Source organism: Piliocolobus tephrosceles, chromosome 1 (assembly GCF_002776525.5).
Source record: "Piliocolobus tephrosceles isolate RC106 chromosome 1, ASM277652v3, whole genome shotgun sequence".
NCBI lineage: Eukaryota > Metazoa > Chordata > Mammalia > Primates > Cercopithecidae > Piliocolobus > Piliocolobus tephrosceles.
Genome location: NC_045434.1, coordinates 214,217,463 through 214,230,874, shown reverse-complemented (window position 1 = coordinate 214,230,874; position 13,412 = coordinate 214,217,463). Strand labels below are relative to the sequence as shown.

The 13,412-nt window shown below is 49.7% G+C and overlaps 1 protein-coding gene across 15 annotated transcripts in view; it reads left to right on the top strand.

Moving 5' to 3' along the window:
* The window catches only part of CAMTA1 (calmodulin binding transcription activator 1), a 953,649-nt gene that overhangs the window by 885,238 nt on the left and 54,999 nt on the right, over window positions 1–13,412 (top strand). For 7 of the 15 annotated variants that reach the window (XM_023215240.2, XM_023215243.2, XM_031934762.1 and 4 more), the window contains exon 1: window positions 2,623–2,771. The exons of the other annotated variants lie outside the window; for them this stretch is intronic. The gene's annotated coding sequence lies outside the window, so the exon portion shown is untranslated. Of the gene's footprint in view, window positions 1–2,622; window positions 2,772–13,412 lie in introns of those variants that run through there. 15 annotated transcript variants of the gene reach the window in all.

The following is a 13,412-nucleotide window of genomic DNA, read 5'->3' as shown; positions in this document are numbered from 1 at the left end:
GGAGAAGAATGAGCCCAGCTGAGGAACAGTACCAGGACATCCCCCATGCAGAAACATCACCCCAGGCTCCTGACCCCAACCCACTCAGCAGGGCTCAGCCAGTGCCTCCTGGGCTGCTGCAGCCATGACCCCACCTGTCCCACCTGCTCGGCAGAGGTGGGGCTGTGGAGGAAGGGTGAGGTACCCCTGAGGCCCCTCCTCAGACAGCTGGGATGCCAGGACTGAACCCTGTGTCTGCCAAACACAAAACAAAACCAGGAAAAAGAACTTCCCCACCTGAGAGAAAAGACTGAAGATTTCTTCTCTTTAACTGGGTTTCAGGTGCCTGAACTGGATCCAAATCACCACCAGTTCCCTGGCACTTTAGAGTACAGAGGAAGGCGCTCTCTCCCGTCAGCCCCCACCCCTGCTGGTCTCTTCCTCACAAATCCATTCAGAGCAATTCAACAACCATCAACGGAGCACTTACAGCGTGCCCCACCAGCACTGTGCAAGCTGCTGGGATAAGTCAGGCTTTGTTCTTGTTCTCAAGGAGACGAGGGCTGTCTTGCTCTTAGTGAAAAACAACTTTTAGAAACACTTTTTATTAATGTATGATGGACATATGGAAAAGTGCGCATATTCTAAGTAGGCAACTCAATGACTTTTCACAACTAAACCAGTGCCCAGGTCGAGATTAAAACAGCACCAGAAACCCAGAAGCCAGCCCCACCTCCAGCCACTTCTCCTCGCCCCCAAATACCCTGTTTTGGCAAAGCTGGCAACGGTAGCTAATGTTGATTGAATGTACATCAGTGCCAGGCACTAGTACATGCACGTTCCGCCTATTGATTCCTTTAACTCTCGCACTATAGCTATGAAGGCACAGACAGTGGGGAACACAGCTAGCAAGGAGCCCACTCTGAACCCAGGGGGTTGGTTTCCCGAGTCCATGTGTCCCTGATGACCACCCTTTCATTGCCACCCTGGAAACAAACAGAACCCACTCACTGTGTACTGCAACACCAACACATAACAAAGCTGGAGGTTCGGTTCTGCTGAGAGCGTCAGGAAAAGCCACGGAGGGTGGCCAGATTTGAGGTGGACCTTGATGAATGCATAGGAGTCTCCCTAGCAGATAAAGGGGAGCAGGTGCATAGCGGAGGGGGGGGGGGGGGGGGCAGGGGGGCCTGCGGGATGACCCGGGGGGCAGGCGAGGGGTAGAGACAGGTGCAGTGGGAATACTGGTGCAGCAGGATTGGAATATGTACTGGGGCTTTGCCAGGGCAGGCTTCAGAACAGGCGATTAACTTGCTCAGGTTTACAGTGGGTGGCAGCCCCCAAGGGAAGCCATGGACGATCTACCGGCACAGGCAGGGCCCAGCTTGGTCAGGGTGTCCTTCACGCGGCCTCTAACAAGCGATTCCTCATTGGGTGTACAGGCTTAAGGGCTCTGCAAATGTTGGGGTTGTTTCTGTGTGCGTTTGGGTAGGGTCAGAAAAGACTCCGCCCCCAATTTCGAGACACCTTTTTACCCAGATGGCAGACATGGCCGATTTTACAGATATTTGACTCCATATATATCTATATATCTGTATCTATCTATATATAACAAAAACAAAAATAGGCGGTCTCATCACAAGTCTTGGGGTCAGGCACTTTCCCTGTGCGAGGCCGTGGGACTGCAAACAGCACAGGGAAAGAAGAAAGCGGAATCCGCTCGGGACGCCTGAGCCTCGATGAAGAGGTGCGGCTCGGGGTTTGTAGCGGAGGGGAGAGGCCCTCACGCAGAAGTCCCCATGTGCGCAGGGCTGGAGCTGGAACTTTGGAACGCGGAGGTTAGACCCACAGGGTGGGCGGAGGTCCGCACTCCAGCTAAGGGGGTTGAGCGCCGCACTCCCCCAAAGCCGGAGCCGCCGCCGCCGCCGCCCCCGCCCACCGTCCTCCGCCCCGCCCTGGCCCTCCCCGGGTCCTCGGGCCCCGGCCCCCTCCTCCCGCCCGGCCCCCGCGCTCTCCAGCTCGTTGCGCAGCGCCGGCTCCTCCCGCCCGCTGCATTGCAGACGCCGCCGCCGCAGGGCGCGCCGGGGCCGCGCAGGGAGCCCGAGCCCGGGAACGCGGGTCCTCGGCGCTGAGCTTCGGGCGGCCCCGACGGCGCGGGGAGCAAAGCAGGGCGGGCGCAGGACGGCCCTGCGGGAAGGGGAACGAGCGGCCTGCGCGGGGCTCCTGGGGCCGTCGGCCCTGGCAACGGGTGCAGCCGTCGGGCTCCAAGCCGTCCCGGCCTCGAGGGGACCGTGGCCGCCCCCTTCGCGGGCCGCGCTGAGCCGGGCGGGCGGAGCGGCGGGGACCGCGTCGCGAGGGGCCGGGGCGCGGGTCTAGCGCGGGGACGCCCGGGGCGCGCTCCGCCCGCACCCTCCGGCCGGGCCCCAGCCGTCCAGCGCGGCTCGGGCGCAGTTCCGGCGCAGTCCCCGCGCCGAGCGGCTCCGCGCCCCGCACCAGCCTCTGCCCGGCTCCGGGTGACGTCGCGTCCTCCCATTGGGCCACGCGGCCTGGGGGGCGGGGTCGGGCCCGGTGAGCTCACCGCCGCGCCCCGCCATTGGTCCGGGCGGCGCACTCGGGCAGTGGCGGGGAGACCGCGGTACCCGGAGCCCCGCGAGTCGTTCCAGCTGCGGCGAGTGGAGCTGAGCGGGCGCGGGGCAGGGCCAGGCCGGGCGGGGCCGGGCGGGGCGCGGGAGCCAGTGAGCGGCGGCTCGGCGCAAGCCTGACCGAGTGGGAGCCGAGCTCAGCAAGTCCGGGTGAGTGCGCGGCGGCGCGGGGCTAGGCGGAGGGCGCGTGCGGGCGAGGGCGGCGACCGGCGGGGGCGCGCGCGGGGCGGGGGCGGGGGCGAGGCGGGGGGGGCCCGCGTGCTCGCGGGCCGGGGGCGGGGTGCACGCGCAGCCACGCGTGTTTCTGGTGCGAGTGTGCGGTGCGGGGGCCAGGCCGGGAGGGCGTGCGCGGGCCAGGAGTGTTTACGCGCGGCGGGGAGGGGCCGCGAGGGTGCGCGCGTTTCTGGCGCGAGTGGGGGGTGTGGAGATGCGGCGGGCCCAGTGTGGGGGGGTGTGTTTCTGGGGCGAGAGTGGGGAGTGAGTGTGAGGAGCAAGGGTGAGGGGCTGCGGGGAGGGTGTGCGTTTGGCCGAAGAGTGGGTGGGAGACACGCGTGGCCATGCCGCGAGGGTGTGTCGACGGCTGATCCCGCGTGGGGCCTGGGGCTGTGTGGAGTGGCCGGGCGTGAGGGGCGCGCGTGTTTGTGCGAGGGGCGTGTGCGGCAGGTGTGAGCCACGCGTGTCCGGGCGCGCGCGCGGGCCGGATGCACTTCTGGAGCGGTGCGCTGACGCGCGCGCGCGTGTGTACTGGAGCGAGAGCGGGGACGAGCGTGTCGGGCGCGCGCGGGCGGGGCTGGGGCGGCGTCGGGGCGCGCGGGGGCCCGGCGAGTGAGTTCGGGGCGCGCGGCTTCTCCTCGCCGAGGGCTTTTGGGACCCAGCGCCACCTCCTTCCCGAGGCGGGGGCGCGATGTCCCTGGGCTGGCAGGTGCAGGGCGAGGTGCAGGCACGGCCCTGCGCTCCTCAGAGGGGTGCGGAATGGGGCGGCGGGGTACTGTCTCAGCCTGCAGCCCAGGGGAGCGGAGGGACGCTCGATTCACCCGCGTGCACAGGGCAGTCCCGAAAGTGGATGGAAGGCTCGGAGGAACTTCTGAGAGCTTTGCTTCCCTGCAGGCTGGCGACCGGAGAGCGCTTTCCATGCGCAGATGGGCCTGGATAGACGCTCGGGGTGGCCCTTTCACATTTTCGGAGCTCTGGTGATTTGGTTTCTAGGTATTGCGCCTCTTTAGAGGTGGCGCTGATGGCATTCTGGTGTTTGAGACTTTTTCGATCTCTGTAGATTACTGCAGACATCAAAAACATTTCCCTATAAATCAGGTATCAGAATAGATTTCTGAAATGATGATATTCTTGCAGACTGTTTTCTTAATCAGTTGCCTCACCAGGGATGGACGACAATTTTAAAGTCCGTTTTCTATTTTTCCCACTTTTACTTGATACAAGTTCTCTTGGCGGCCTGAAGTATCTAATCCCGGAAGCCGACTCAGTAAACGTGAGAGGTGCTCTCAGATAACTACAGAAGTGCCTCCTGTGTTTGGTTGCTTGAATGAATGCATTATATTTTTTCCACCAGTGAGGCTTTTAAAAAATTGTACTCCCAAGTTTTATCGGTAAAATGTCTGGCTGTACATACAAGGAGTCGTTTTCTATTACTACCTTGAGGAACGGAACTGTTTCGTTTCCCTACAGAATCTGTGTCTTATCGAGAAACTATTGCCGGGAACCAGATCAAGAGAAATGCATTATGCAGAAGCTCTTTTCCTGCTGTGTGTTTAGAAAAAAAAATAGTTATTATTCCAAGACCAGAATTAGACACTAGCAAATTTATGTTTCTCTTTTTCTTTGTATTAGATTTAGAGAGTAATAATGTTTAATGTTCTAGAAAATAGCATGTACTTACAGCGTATGCATTTCCTAAATAAATGTAGCCTAGTAGTGAAAAGAAGCAGAGAACTGCTGTGTATTCCTGAGGGACCTTGATGAGGTCGTCCTGATTAATTATAATCTGAACAACTCAAATGGAAATACAGTATTTCATGCGCTCGTTAATAACAGTCTTGTTTGTATTATTTAAGGATTTGGCTTTGGTGATACCCTGGCGGACGCATTATTTCAGGCTATTCTTTTTTTTTTTTTTTTGAGATGGAGTCTCACTCTGTTGCCCAGGCTGGAGTGCAATGGCATGATCCCGGCTCACCACAACCTGCACCTCCCGGGTTCAAGTGATTCTCCTGCCTCAGTCTCCCGAGTAGCTGTGACTACAGGTGCGCGTCACCATGCCTGACTAATTTTTGTATTTTTAGTAAAGATGGAGTTTCACTATGTTGGCCAGGCTGGTTTTGAACTCCTGACCTCGTGATCCGCCCGCCTCAGCCTCCCAAAGTGCTGGGATTACAGGCGTGAGCCACCGCGTGCGGCCCAGGCTTTTCTTTAGTCTTCTATTTAGGACTGAACTGGCCTTTACTAAGAGCTGTTATTGCTGCCGTATACTCATGGGGAGCTGTTCTAGAATCCAGTATGTGAATAACAAGTGGAATTAAGAATTATTTACTTCATATGAGAAAGACAGTGAAGTTAAAGAATTGGTTGACATGAAAGTTTCCCGAGTGAAAGATGTGAGGCTCTTTTGAAACAGGTTTCACTCTGTCGTCCAGGCTGGAGTGCAGTGGCACGATCATGGCTCAGTGCAGCCTCCACCTCCCGGGCTCAGGTGATCCTCCCGCCTCAGCCTCCTGTGTAGCTGGGCCTACAGGCACACACCACCATGCCCGGTTAATTTGTATTTTTTTTGTAGAGACAGGGTTTCTCCATGTTGCCCAGGCTGGGCTCAAACTCCTGAGCTCAAGTGATCCACCCACCTCAGCCTCCCAAAGTGCTAAGATTATAGATGTGATGGTTAGAGAAGTCCAGCTGTGATGTATTGAATTACATTAAAAGCCACATGTTAATATTAGTCACATTTAACATTTCAGAAGTGCTTGTTAGCCTGCTGAGTGACACCACTACGTAGTGTCACATCATGTCATGGGGATGTTGGCATTCATAGTCATGGAGACCTTCAGTTAGAGTCTTACCCTCTTCTTGAATGAATTGCCCTAAAGTCAAATGACCATCTTTTCTTTGCTGTTCTCTTATGTGACTACATTTGGGTTAACATGACAGGCAGACAAGGAGATGCCTTCACCATCAGAAAATAGTTACTCTTCACCCCACAAGCAGTATAACAAGTGACTCATTAAAACCATGGTATGATACTTTGTGAATGGTAACTTTAAAAATAGGGCCCGGTGTGGTGGCCGACAGCTGTAATTCTAGCACTTTGGGAGGCCGAGGCAGGTGGATCACTTAAGCCTAGGAGTTCAAGACCAGCCTGGGCAACATGGAGAAACTCCATCTCTACAAAAAATACCGAAATTAGCCAGGTGTGGCAGTGCATGCCTACAGTCCCAGCTACTCAGGAGGCTGAGGTGGGAGGATCACCTGAGCCCAGTAGGTGGAGGTTGCAGTGAGCTGTGATTGTGCCATTGCACTCCATCCTGAACAGCAGAGTGAGAGCCCATCTCAGCAAGAGAAAACAAAACAAAAAGCCAGGTGTGGTGGCTTTCACCTCTAATCTCTGCAGTTTGGGAGGCCAAGGCGGAAGGATCGCTTGAGCCCAGGAGTTCAAGGCTGCAGTGAGCCGTGATCATGCCACTGCTCTGCAGCCTGGGCAACAGCAAGACCCTGATTCAAAAAAAAGAAAAAGAAAAAGACAGTGGAGGGGGAGAATGCCAGTATGATCTTGTTTAATGCTTCATTTCCGTAAAGTTGCTTTCATAGACTAACTGAAATTTTAGTTTATAAAGTATCTTGATCCCTGTAATTTGTTTAATTTTATATCATCTTGTAAATATTGAAAATAGAGCATAGCTTTAGACATGATGTGAAGAGACTGGTCAACTCATCTTTGAAGCACCTACTATACATCCATTGCTTAGCAAATTAAACTAATAAATTAAATATTGCTTTGAGGAAGATAAGGTATAAGGAGTTTAATGAAGGTAAATATGTCTAGGAGTAAAAGTGCTGATCATAAAGCTACATAATGTTTTTGTAATGGGGCAAGTGAGGATAAGCCATGTAAATAAATTTATCCGTTATATTAAACTAATATTTATCAAATACTAAAATTAATCAGTCTCTCCATTTTTTCGCCTTTCTTGTTTCACCTGACTTTCACCACCCCATACATCATATTTCACTCTCCAGCTGGCCTCACCCCATCACCAGCCACACGGCATGAGTCCTCTGTCACACGCAGCCAGGCTGGTGTGCTGGTGTGCCTACCCTCACCCGTACTCCGTGTTAAATTCTATCTCTTTTTTTCTCTGAGCCTCACTCAAGTCTTATTAATGAAGCTTTTCTTCTCACCACCCAGATTAGATTAACAGCCGTTTATGGGGTGCGGAGGGGCGGCACCTAAGCTGTATCTTCTACTATGCCTAGCATCATGCCAGCTGGGAGTTGAAGTTTCATGAATACTGTTAGTTGGCAAAGAAATTATCCAGCGTGATGCTACTCGTTGGATAGGGTGAGGAGACTGTCACGAAATGTGTTTCTTCAAGCCCAAGACAAACCTGATCCTACTCTGTGCCTTCATGCCTTCGGTTCAGTCTTGCCTGTTGGTCATTTAGGCACAGACTCCAAATGATCTGCCATGCAGGTCAGTTCAAGCAGGAGTGAGAGGAGTCGAAAGTCAATCTATGTGAATATGAGTCTAAGGCCAACTGGTGGATGCGGGTTTTCACTTTAGTGGTCTTGAGGTGGCCCTAAAAATCCTGGACACTACCAGTGTAAAATAGGCCTGACACCTGAATCATTTTCCCAGACTTCGAAGATTGGCCAGAAGCCACTGTCTAGGGATGTGTGTAGGTAACAGCTGTTTTCTTCAATATAATACAGCAGGATGGGCACTGGGTGTTTCAGCTCCACCATTCACTCAGTGAGAAGCCTTACATAAATTACCTTGTATCTCTGGCTCTCTTACCTGTTTTCCAAACCCATTAGTGGTTCAGAAAAGCATGGTCACCATCATCAGATTTTAAAATCAGAGTGCATTGCATATAGTAAGAGTAAGTATTGATTTGGGAAGCTTTTGTTTCCATATGGGGGAGTGTGTGCTGGCTTCTGTTTCTTTCTGTGGACCACAGTTTTAAAAAGTTGAAAGCCACTAGACTGGATATTTCCTAATTCTCTTTCAATTCAGCTGTTCTGCTGTGATTCTCTTCTGTGGTATGTGTCTGTCATGACGCCGCATTTAGCAGTCACCTAAGGCCTGAAAGAGTTAAGATGTCTCCATATGTATGAATTCAACAGATAGTCTCCAGCCAGGCCAGAGCTCAGTATACTTTTCCTTGTCTTACTGAATGTTTGGTCAGTCAACATTGAATCAGCGTTTCGAATAAGCAAGACAGTTTATTGCTGCTGTCATTTATCACATGTTTTGTAGAGAAATTGTAATAACATTTGTATACTAAGGTATATTTAATGATATTGAATAGCAATTTTTTATTTGTAAGTGGAAGCAGAACTTTTCTAATTATTTAGCAAAAGGATCTACATTTCAGTTAATAGATTGACTTTTTATTTACTTTTTTTTTTTTTTTTTTTTTGAGACAGAGTCTTGCTCTGTTGCCCAGGGTGGAGTGCGGTGGCGCCATCTCGGCTCACTGCAAGCTCCGCCCGGGTTCACACCATTCTCCTGCCTCAGCCTCCTGAGTAGCTGGGACTACAGGCACCTGCCACCATGCCCGGATAATTTTTTTGTATTATTAGTAGAGACATGGTTTCACCGTGCTAGCCAGGATGGTCTCGATCTCCTGACCTCACGATCCGCCCGCCTTGGCCTCCCAAAGTGCTGGGATTACAGGAGTGAGCCACTGTGCCTGGCCTACTTTATTTTTTTTTATTTTATTTTTTCAGACAGTGTCTTACTGTGTCACCCAGACTGGAGTGCACTGGTACCATCTTGGCTCACTGTAACCTCTGCCTCCCAGATTCAAGCTATTCTGGTGCCTCAGCCTCCCAGGTAGCTGGGATTACAGGCATGCAACACGACACCCAGCTAATTTTTGTATTTTTTGGTATAGATGGATTTCCCCTCGTTGGCCAGGCTGGTCTGGAACTCCTGGCCTCAAGTTAGCCATCTGCCTCAGCTTCCCAAAGTGCTGGGATTACAGGTGTGAGCCCCCGCACCCAGCCAATAGATCGACTTTAGCCTCTTCCAGCTCTTCCAGCTGCACGTGACAGAGCTCCACCTCAGACTGGCTTATATCAAAAAGGAAACTTGGCCAAGTGTGGTGACTTACACCTGTAATCCCAGCACTTTGGGAGGTCAAGGCAGGAGGATCTCTTGAGGCCAGGAGTCTGAGACTAGCCTAAGCAACATGGCAAGACCTCATCTTTAAAAAAAATTTAAAACAAATAGCTGGACACAGTGGCCCTCGCCTATAGTCCCAGCTACTCGGGAGGCTGAAGCAGGAGGATTGCTTGAGCCCAGGAGTTTGAGGCTGTGGTGAGCCACGATTACACCACTGCCCTCCAGCCTGGGTGACAGAGCAAGACCCTGTCTCAAAAAAAAAAAAACAAAAAAGGAATTTATTGACTCTTATGAAGTCCAGAATTAGTGTTGTCTTCAGATAGAACTGGCTGTAGATGCTCAATGATGTCATTAGGCCTCCCCCACTGCCCCCACCCCACTCTCCTCCTCTATGTTAATTTTATTCTCAAGCAGGGAAGGGTCCTCAGTATGGCAGCAAGATGGCCCACTCTGAGCTCCAGGCTTATTGTCTGCTGAATTACCAGATGTCTCCAGAAAGACAGCTCCTCTTTCCCTGTAGTTCCAGGAAATGTTTCATCTCTTATTGGCCCATCTTGAGTCACGTGTCTAATCTCTTGAATAAGGGGACGTGGTCCTCTCATTCATAAGGTCTGGCTTATACACCCCTGCAGCCAAGAATTGGGCTCTGTGCCACCTAAAGCAGGTGCAGTTCCTTAGTTCAGGCTGCTTAAACAAAGTACCATGGACAGGTGTCCTGTAAACAACAGAAATTTATTTCTCATAGTTCTAGAGGCTGAAAGTCCAAGTGCCAGCATGGTGTGAGGGTCACTTCTGGGTTGTAGACTGCCAGCTTCTTGCTCTATCCTTACAAGGTGGAAAGAGGGCAAGTTGCTCTCTGGGGTCCCTTTTATAAGGACACCCATATTTAATCCCATTCATGAGGGCTGTGCTCTCAAGACCTAATCACCTTCCAGAGGCCCCACGTCTTAATACCATCACATTGGGAGTTGGGATTTTAACACAGGAATTTTAGGAAGACATAAACATTCAGTCCATTGCACTCCCCAAGGAAGAAGAAAGGTGCCCTGATCAGGGAAGAAGGAAGGGATGCTAGGGGGGCCGACTGTGAAGGAACCATAGGTTTTGGTCTTCACACTTGATCATCATAGTCCTAAAGAAAACACCATCCTGAAGCCACAGAAACTCACTGTAGGGCTTTCTTCCTTGCTTTTATTCTCATGGTCCCATTTAAAATGAGAAAGAGGAACCAGAACCCATCACCTTTTAGTGAATCTTTAAATGGATATTGACTAACAATTTCCTAGGACCATTTCCAGAAAGTATAGTTCAATTCCTTAGTATTATACACTGTGGTTTGGATTAATCACCACAGAATGTATTTAAATATCCTCTTTTCTAGTGAAAGAAACGATGTCACTCTAGCCAGAACCAATGCCCCTGGCATGTGTGTGTGTGTGTGTGTGTGTGTGTGTGTAAGATGTTTTATCTAATGTAAAAAATAGGAAGTACTTAGCCAAAAACTGATGATTCTGAAAGCTTTTAAATCAGTTGAATAACATTTCCCAGGAAAACAGTGCAATAAATGGCAGGTAGATTCCCAGGCTAGCCTGAGAACAAAAACCTTGTGGGACCCACTATAGATACTCTGCATTTGCAGGAGAAAAATAATTAAAATAATGTGTGTGCATGCATATATATGTACTATAAAACACAGAACTACATAATCTATACAGTCTGTCAATAAATAACATACGAGTATGTGTTGCAAAACAAGTGAAAGAGTGAACCTCACGTTTATATATTACGTGATGCTGCTTAAATAAGGAAATATATAAAATAACTTTGGTAAATGGAAACAGTTTTGGTGAAGATTCTTAATTCATGGGGTAGAACTCAATCAAATTGGATAAAGTAAGTAATAAATTTATTGATAACCTAACTCCAGCATTATTCATTGTAATTATTATTATTTTTTGAGATAGAGTCTGACTCTGACACCCAGGCTGAAGTGCAGTGGTGCGATCTCAGCTCACTGCAACTCCCACTGCCCAGGCTCAAGTGATCCTCCCACCTCAGCCCCCCAGGTAGCAGGGACTACAAGTGTGCATCGCTGTGCCCGGCTAGTTTTTGGACTTTTTGTAGAGACAGGGTTTCATATGATGCCCAGGCTGGTCTTGAACTCCTGAGCATTCCACCTGCCTCACCTCCCCAAGTGCTAGGATTACAGGCCTGAGCCACCACACCCAGTTCAATCTTACTTTTTATCCCAAATGGAACAAAGAAAGAGACTGAGAGAAATCTTTCTGAGGTGCCTCAGATAATTAAAACAAGGATAGTCCATTTTCATACCACTATGAAGAAATACCCGAGACTGGGTGATTTATAGAGAAAACGGGATTTAATGAACTCAGTTCCACATGGCTGGGGTGGCCTCACAATCATGGCAGAAAGCGAAGGAGGAGCAAAGGCACGTCTTACATGGCAGCAGGCGAGAGGATGTGTGCAGAACTCCCCTTTATGAAACCATCGGATCTCATGAGTCTTATTCACTATCGCGAGAACAGCATGGGAAAAATCCACCCTTATGATTCAGTTACCTCTGACTGGGTCCTGCCCATGACTCATGGGGATTATGGAAGCTACCGTTCAAGATGAGATTTGGGTGGAAACACAGCCAAACCGTATCAGGAGAGGGTGGGTTAAAGAAGTGATTGTGTCTGTCAGAGGTTGTCTGAAGTGGAATTGACTGACCACACACAGTGAGCGAGGGAGTCTCCTGAGATGGGAGAGAGGTAATGGTAGTAGGGAGACGTTGGGTCAAACCATCTCCCACACTGATCTCTGGGTAGCATGCATCATATATGCACATAGTTTTATTGGAGTCTGCGCTAGGCTGGAGTAGCACCTGAGCCTGATGAGAAAAAGAGGAGGAGGAAGAGTGTGGACTGGGACTTTCCTAACTCGGAGACTGTCTATATCAAAAAGGTATCCTTAGGGCTAGTTTCCTTCCCAAACTCCTGTGGGAACGTTAGTTTCAGGAAATGCTTATAAGAACTGCCCCCCACCCCACAAAAAGGTTCACATAAGTTTAGGAAACACATCTACTATTGGTGATTATCAATGTATAGCGTGTGTGAGCATATTCGGGTTCAGAAAAGTCTTCCCTTAATGAAGTGTAAATGTGTTTGTGTTTCACCTAGTATTTCCAAAACATCTTTGATAAAACAGTTTGTGTTTGCTGATCAATAGCTGATGGGAAATGTTCCACAGAATGCAACCTGGGAAATGCTTCAGTAGATAGACCATCCTCACAAAATAGTTCTGAGGCTGTGGCATGGTTCTATGAGCCCTCAGAAATTGAATGCAAGATATTATATGTACGTGTGTTTCTAGGAGAGGACTCACAGTCTTTATAATTGTCAAAGAGCCCCTGAACAAAAAGCGTAAGAGTTGTTGTTAAAGGCTCTTTTCTAGCATGGGAAGTTCAGTTTCTCTTAAATTTCCCTCATCTGTATATTTCATATCAGCATAGGGGATATTGCCAGTGAGCACTGCAGTCACTTGGGTCCACACTGAAGAGGCCAAGTTATGAACAGGGGCTGATTGGTTTCTTGATTATTGTGTTTATGGTTGAACAGATTTTAAAATTGGCAGCTGCTCTCTTTCCACCAAGAATTGTGGAAAGATATTATCTATGCAGAACACTGACTTTTAGTCAAACTCCAGATACATTCATTTCTGAAAACAGAAGAAAATAACATGTTATTTCATTGCAGTAAGGAGACTTTAAAAGTGAAGGCCCACTGACCTGCAGAAGAGAATGTTGAGAGTGATTTAGTCATGTGCAACTTAAAACCGACGAACTATAGAACGCTTTTCCTTAAAGAAATTTAAAACATCCAACTCATCTATGGTCAGATTTGAAATCAGCATGTATTCCTCTGAATGGTCTACCCTTAAACCAATTCATCAGAGAGCTGTGAAGTTGGACCTGCATTGAACCTTTGCTGAATTGCTTTGATGAAATGGTGCTTTGGTGTTCTTTAATACCAAACAGTAATAAACAGTCACTTGAAACCTAGTAGTCCCTTTGTCACAAAGATGTTGAAATCTATGAAATCACAGCATTTTTTTTTTTTTTTTTTTTTTTGAAGACAGTCTTGCCTTGTCGCACAGGCTCTGGCATTGGGCACAATCTCGGCTCCCTGCAAGCCTCTTCAGGTGATTCTCTTGCCTCAGCCTCCCGAGTAGCTGGGACTCCAGGTGCGTGTCACCACACCTGGCTAATTTTTGTATTTTTAGCAGAGATGGAGTTTCGCCATGTTGATCAGGCTAGTCTCAAACTCCTGACCTCAGGTGATCTGCCCGCCTCGGCCTCCCAAAGTGCTGGGATTACAGATGTGAGCCACCATGTTCGGCCCACAGCATCCTTCTTATTGGGACCTATGGGAGAAATT